General features: G+C 41.2%; 1 long non-coding RNA gene across 1 annotated transcript in view; it reads left to right on the forward strand.

The window, feature by feature from the left end:
• Nucleotides 1–6,799, forward strand: part of LOC147105610 (uncharacterized) — a 49,018-nt gene extending 42,219 nt beyond the window's left edge. Inside the window, exon 2 of the long non-coding RNA XR_015081524.1 lies at nt 3,590–6,799. This is a non-coding gene — a long non-coding RNA (uncharacterized LOC147105610). The remainder of the gene's footprint in view (nt 1–3,589) is intronic.
• Nucleotides 6,800–7,303: the final 504 nt, after the last annotated feature.

Raw genomic sequence — 7,303 nt, forward strand, 5'->3', positions numbered from 1 at the left:
GAGGGAGACATGCTGTGGCTTAATCTCATCGGGGAAGGTTGTGGGAAGAAGGTTGGTTACTTCTGATCAAATGTAAATTAATTAAGGTTAAAGGTGGAATTAACTGAGGATAAATAGAATGTGCCCATCATCTGTTATGTGTTGAAATTGTGTAAGATTGCCAAACACAGACAACATATATTTGTGTTCACCATCAACAGCGCCAGATGGCCTTTGTGCCACTAAACTGTAAAGATTATTGATGTTCAGGAATCATCTTTATCTGAAAGTCTGGCCATAGGAACAAAGGAAAAGGAGGATGCCATTCAGTCCCTTGAACCTGTTCTGCCATTCAGTTAGATCATCGTTGATCTGTACCTCAAACCCATTTACCCGCCTTTGATCAATATCCCTTGATACCCTTATCTAACAAAAATATACTTTCAAAGCAAGTGCCTATTCTTCACAGGAGTTGCAGTATAAGCATAAAAAAGCAGCACATTTCATGTGTTAGCAGTTTGGTTTGTCTCGTCATGGAGCATAGGAATGAATGTATGCTGTACAACATTTGTACAAAGACTTCATGCTGTTTTTGCAGAGAAACAAATTGCTTATTTTGTGCTGAGAACTACTTGTTTACCTGCATAACAGCAGTGACTATACTTCAGAAGTAATCAATCCATTGGTTGTAAAGTACTTTGGGTTGGACTGAGGATGCAATGAGGCACTATATAGATACAGATTCCTTCTTTTATATTAAGTTCTGCAAAACAATTCAAAGGATCTCTTCTGAATAGTTGTTAGAATCATAGACTGTCACAGCACAGAAGCTGCCCATTCAGCCCACACCAGCAGTTTTCTTCACAAGTCACCTAGTCTAATCTCACACTCCTGCTCACTCCTTTAATAATGCTCATTTTCAAGCAGCTATCGACTACAACAACAATAACAACAACTTGCATTTCCATAGCATCTTTAATGTAGTAAAGTGTCCCAAGGCACTTCACAGGAGCGATTATCAAACAAAATTTGACACCTCATAAGGAGATATTAGGACAGGTGACCAAAAGCTTGGTCAAAGAGGTAGGTTTTAAGGAGAGAGGGGACTAGGCGGAGTAAAGAGAAAAGAAAAAAGGGGGAGAGAAAAGGGGAAATGGAAGTGAAACGCCTTTTAAAAGAATTTATGAGGGGCAATTTTCCTCTTCCCTCTGCCTGAGCACAACAGACATGCACACTGCCTAATCTCACTTGGCCTGACTGTGCGCATATTTCCAGGCTCAGGTTTTTTAAATCAGCCCAACTTGCCCCAGATGCAGACCTGCCTCTTGTGTGTTCACTTCACTTCTATCCAGGTGGAGACACAGTTGGATCCATATATTAATTCGCAGGGTGAAAAAGATATCTTCTAACTTCCACCTTTGTTCTTCCAGTGATCACTTTGATTCTATACGTCCTTGTTACTGATTCACCAATTAGTGGAGAAAAGTCGCTCACTGTTAACCCTCTTCAAACCTTTTAGAATTTTGAAAACCTTTAACAGATCCCCATTAACCTTCTCTGTTTCAGTGAAATTTTCAAGCCTTTTATCATAACTATAACCTTTCATTCCTGCTATCATTCTAGTGATTTTTCACTGTGCTCTTTCTTGTATTTATATTCAATGCTGCTATGTATAAAACTACAAATCACATTTATATTGGTCTCTTTTATTAACCTGTACTCCCACCTTTAAAGATCATTGTATCTGCACCACTAGATCTGTCTGGTGTTCCACTCTGTTTGGGACATTATCGGTAATAGTACGGGTAAACTTCTTTTTACTATTCTATTTTCCCAGAAATACGACTTCACAATTCTCTGCATTGAATTGCATCTGACATGTATCTTGCTCACTCCACTAAACTGCCTGTGTCCTCCTGAAACCTCTTGCTTTTTTTCCTCATTTTCCAAAGTGCCAGCTTAGCTCAGCAGTAGCACACTTGCCTTTGAGTCAAAAAATTGTGGTTTTAAATCCCACTGTGGGACCTGAGTACATAACCTAGGTTGACACCTCAGTGCAGTGCTGTAGGTGCTATTCGTTGCACAAGATGTTAAAGCAAGGCCTCATCTGCATGTCTGGTTAGATGTGAAAGATTACACTATTTGAAGAAAAACAATAAATCCTCCTGCTGTCGTGGCCATTCATTCCTCAACCAGCAACATCAAAAACACAGATTAAATGGCCATTCAGCTCATTTGGGATCTTGCTGTGTGAAAATTTGCTGCTATATTTGCCTACAGGATAACGGTGACTACACTTCAAAATTAATGTTGGATTTGAAGCCTGAAGATATGAAATGTGCTAAATTAATGCAAGTTCTTTCTTCCCTGCAGTTTGCCTTGTCCATATGATTATCAACAAACATTGATATCATTCCTCTCATGCCTATCACAGAATCACAGAAACCCCACAGTGCAGATAGAGGCCATTTTGGCCCATCGAGCCTGCACCGACACATATCCCACCCGATCCCTGTAACCCCTACACCAACACATATCCCACCCTATCCCCGTAACCCCACGTATTTAATCCCCCTAACACTAAGGGTCAATTTATCATAGCCAATCAACCTAACCCGCACATCTTTGGACTGTGGGAGGAAACCGGAGCACCCGGAGGAAACCCACGCAAACACGGGGAGAATGTGCAAACTCCAGCATTTCTGTAAATGGAAAACAATTGTGGTCCCAGCACAGATCCTTGGGGCATGCCATTACCTACATCCTGTCAACCCAAAAAACATCCCTTTGCCATGACTCTTTGCTTTCTGTCTCCTAGCCATCCCTCTGTCCATGCAGTTACATTCCTTTTAATACCATGTGCCTACATTTTTATATGCACCTTATCAAACACCTTCTGAAAATCTATATATTTACATTCAAATTATGTGTACACTATGAACAAGTAAAAACTAACAGCCACTGACTGTGGGCCATGTGACAGTGCAGGGGCTGGGTCATGACTGGCAACTGGCATCCCTCAGCCGTGGTTCAGTTGGTAGCACTCTGAGTCAAAAGGTTGTGGGTTCTAAGTCCCACTCCAGAGACTTCAGCACAAAGAAAATCTAGGCTGACACTCCAGTGCAGTACTGAGGGAGCGCTGCACTGTCGGAGGTGCTTCTTTTCAGGTGAGACATTAAACCAAGGCCCTGTCTGCTTTCTAAGATGGATGTAAAAGATTCCAAGATTGTCCTGGCCAATATTTATCCCTCAATCAACATCACTAAAACAGATTATCTAGTCATTATCACATTGCTGTTTGTGGGAGCTTGCTGTGCGCAGATTGGCTGCCGCATTTCCTACATTACAATAGTGACTACACTTCAAAAAGTACTTCATTGGCTGTAAAGCGCTTTGGGATGACCTGAAATCATGAAAGGCGCTACATAAATGCAAGACTTTCTTTCCTCAGAAACCACAGGCATCCTGCTTCAGATAGTGTTGTCTTCTGAAACTCAGGCGTGTATTTTGCCTGTGTGCATATACAGATGTAGGTAAATTATTTAAGCGACCTTTTATTGACTTTTAATGATGGTTGAGTGGAATAATTTTTCTTTAATTTTACACACAGATGAACAGGGTTTGGACTGCTGCACTGCAGGGAGAAAATTAGCCTCGGGACTGACTAAGCAAGAATGTCACTGTGTTCAAAATGTTTCTAAGTTGAGGAAAGGACAAACTGTTTCAGCGCAAATAACTACACCAAGCTCATTCCTGAGATTAACAAGCGGTGAACAAACCCTTCACAAACTTCACTTTGGAAATAAGAGAAAATTGTTTTTAGGTGATAATAATCCAGTGTTAAGGCAATTTGAGAACAAAATACGAGATTTCCTCCGTGCACCTTTTTCATAACCCTGGAGAAAGTATGAAGTAAATATTCCGCCTCGCCGCTCCTGGCGCGGCCCCAACCCCACCGTGAGAGCATCTCGGGACATCACACACCCGCAGCCCGCCGTTCACTGTAAATGGATGGAAGCATCGGCAAGTTATGAATAAGCAATTTCTTGATGTGTATTCCTGTTGGGCACGGTTCCACGCTGGGATCACCAAAACAGGATATTTCCCCTAGAGATTCCTTGGATTCCTCAGCTTCAATATTTCAGAGATCAATGACAATTTACATTGCGTCTCTATTTCATCCAGTCAGTGCATTTGGAGTTCTTCTTTAAATTATGTTTCTCTACGTGCATTTTCCAAAGCAAAATTTAAAAAAACCACCAGTATTTAAAAAGCAGGAAGAATATAGGTCATGATCAAATGTAACATGTGAAATATTTTTTTAATTACTGCTTCACCCGTCCTGGTTGCTATTTTAGATTCCGCACTGCTGTCTTTCATCACCACACTAACTCCTATAGCCAGAAGGGCAAAGCTGCCTGGTCCTCAATGCTTTCCTTGGCAGCTGTCGATGTTTCGCTCTGATTGGTTAACAGGAGGTGCAGCTCTGTGGGGAAGGACCAGCCCTGCCGCTTTTTCCTCCCCCGCCCTCAAACAGCTACATTGCCACGCAGTGCTCCATCTAGTGATCTGACTGAGAAATGGATCCAATGAAGGCAGAGACGTTCCAAAGCCAGCCAAATGTGGGCCCTTGAGGTCTGAAGACCATTAGTACCAGAGTTTCACATGAACTGAAAATATTAACAGTTAGAAAACCGCTCTTCTGAATGATCACACTTGAAGTCTTAAGTGATTTTTTGATATGGTTGTGGGATTTTCTATATTGTGGTGTTGTTTAGTGTTAAAGCCTAACCCTAACCCTAACCCTAAGCAAAAGCTTTTGCTAAGTGAGTTATAACTCCTAAGTAAATGTATAATATTTAAACTTGTTCTCCGTGTTGTAAAATCATCTGCAGTTCATTTCACTGAAATGAATAGAAAGATACCAGTGAAAAGGGTACATTTCAGATTAGTACTGTGCCCTAGACACTTTGTAAATCCACGTTTCTGATAGCATTTTATTAATGTTTCATGGATATCAATAAATTTCTTGTTTGAGCACGGTTATGCTCTGTTCATTGTAACGAAGGTCAGTCATTCCCATGACCTATTGCATGTTGTGTATAGGCTTCTTCATAGACGGTTTGGTTTTCTCAGCAGATGTATCTGCACAGTGACAACATTTTGATGTGTCCGGGGTCATTTTGCAAGGCTCCACCTCCGGCGTGTGTCAGAGACAGGTCTATAGAGCTGATTCTGTGCCCCATGCTCCCGAGAACACAGGCGCCACCTCAAAAGCAGAGCCCCACAAAATGATCCTGTAATGAAAATATACTGAGATTATCATTTTTTTTCCACAGAAGGCCACAGAAAGGTAAACAGCATTTTGCATATTTATATGTATCATTATTATGTGTATTGCTGTACTGTATATCTATGGCTATACTGTATATCTATGGCTATATTGTATGTGTAGGACTATAGTATATGTGTATGTTGTATGTGCATAAATACTGTCTCTAAATTGTCAGACTGTTTGTCAAAATGCTTCACAACTAATGCATAGTTTTTTTAATGTATCTATCGTTGTTATGTAGGCAAATGCAGCAGCCAATATGTACACAGCAAGGTCCCATAAACAGCAACAATATAAATGATCAGTTAATCTGTTTTAGTGGTGTTGGTTGAAAGATAAATGTTAGCCAAGACACAAGGAGAACTCCCCTGCTTTTCTTTGAATAGTGCCAGGGAATCTGCATCAACCTAAACAAACAGACTGTGTCTCAGTTTAACATCTCATCTGAAAAACAGTACCTCCTACAATATTCATCAGTCCTACACTGAAGTGTCAAGCTAGCTTACATGCTCAATTGCCAGAGTGGGGTTTGAAACCCATGACTTTCTGACTCAGAGGTTACAGTGCTATCCACTGAGCCAAGCTGACATCATAGAATGCTTGGTAAAATTTTACTTCGGAGATTTTAGTTCAGAGTTTTAAGTGGAAACCGATTTTTCTGTATGATGATGTCACCAAACTAAAATTACACAATCAAATTCTTATTCTGAGCAGGATCTCACACCAGGGCAATGGAACATTCAGAAAGTTCAATCAATTAATTTAGGGACTGAAGTAGATACTTGCTAGGTTTGTTAATATGGTGTACATTGAGAGCATTGTGCCTTTTTATTCTTATTCCATGGTCTAATGTGAGGGTCTTTGGGAAAGAGATGTGCCTACTCTCCACACTGACTGGTGTAGGCTGAAGCTTTCCCTCCCTGCAACCATGTCACTTCTCCCCGCCCCCCCCACCCCCCCACAAATTCACTTCAGAGCTTGGACCTGTGATCTCACACATGGGCCAAAAGAAACCCTGGCATGGAGTAGACTGCTGTAACTCAGCATTCTCAATCGTTAGCATCAGCTTGCTGTTCTAACACAACCAGGCATATTACAGCAGGATGGGTCCAGACTCTCTCAGGCACCAAAGGTATAATTTGAGCTTTTAAGGAGTCTTCTCTCGCTGATCTTCAGCTTCATCAACATCCCGGTATCACTGCTGTGCCAGAGTTTGTCAATTATGCAGCTGTTGTATCAGCCATGATTTGCTGCTGTGCCCATCTGTGTAATCGGAACATTCTTGCCATAGTAATTTGGAAGAGGATAAGATCATTCAGAGCCCTTGGAACCCCAGCTAACCTATCTGTACCAAATTGCTTTTTGCCAGTAACGTCTTCTGGATGGCAATGCCTCATGCTCCAGATTCGTCTTCTGTCCTTTCAAGGTTGCTGTAAGGTACACCTGAGATAGGCATTGATGTGATTAAAAGATTTGTGCAAATGCTATTTGATTTGATTCAATTCTGTCTTCTGTTGCATGTGGGTGACATCACTATTTGATGCCGAACATCCAGGTCACATGTTGGCTTAGTTTAGCAGTAAATAGATCTTTAGATGTTTTACTCAGGGCCTAGTGAGGTATCGTAGTTGTGTGCTAGTCTTTTAGTCACTGCACAATGATGCCTGTATAGTGACAATGATTACACATCTAAAAATATATACATTACAGGTGACTTTATTGATCCTGGGCTCTACAATGTTGTAGCCCTTTCTCTGATCCATACTCCCTCCAAGCTCGGTTCCCTCCTGGAGCATGGATCTATTATTCAAAGTTCTATTTGAATGTGACAGCGATAAAAATGTAATTTAATAGCAAGCTAATTTAACCGTTTATTTCCTGGGGAACCTCATCCCAGATGAGCAGCACTGGATTTCATTGAGGGGTAGACAGAATGTAGAAGCTCCTCTGGTTGTCACGTATGGTATTTCAGCAGTGCAGTGCCCCAAG

The sequence above is a fragment of the Somniosus microcephalus genome, chromosome 17 (assembly GCF_052327205.1).
Source record: "Somniosus microcephalus isolate GS21.2 chromosome 17, FLI_Smic_1.0, whole genome shotgun sequence".
NCBI classification, from domain to species: Eukaryota; Metazoa; Chordata; class Chondrichthyes; order Squaliformes; family Somniosidae; genus Somniosus; species Somniosus microcephalus.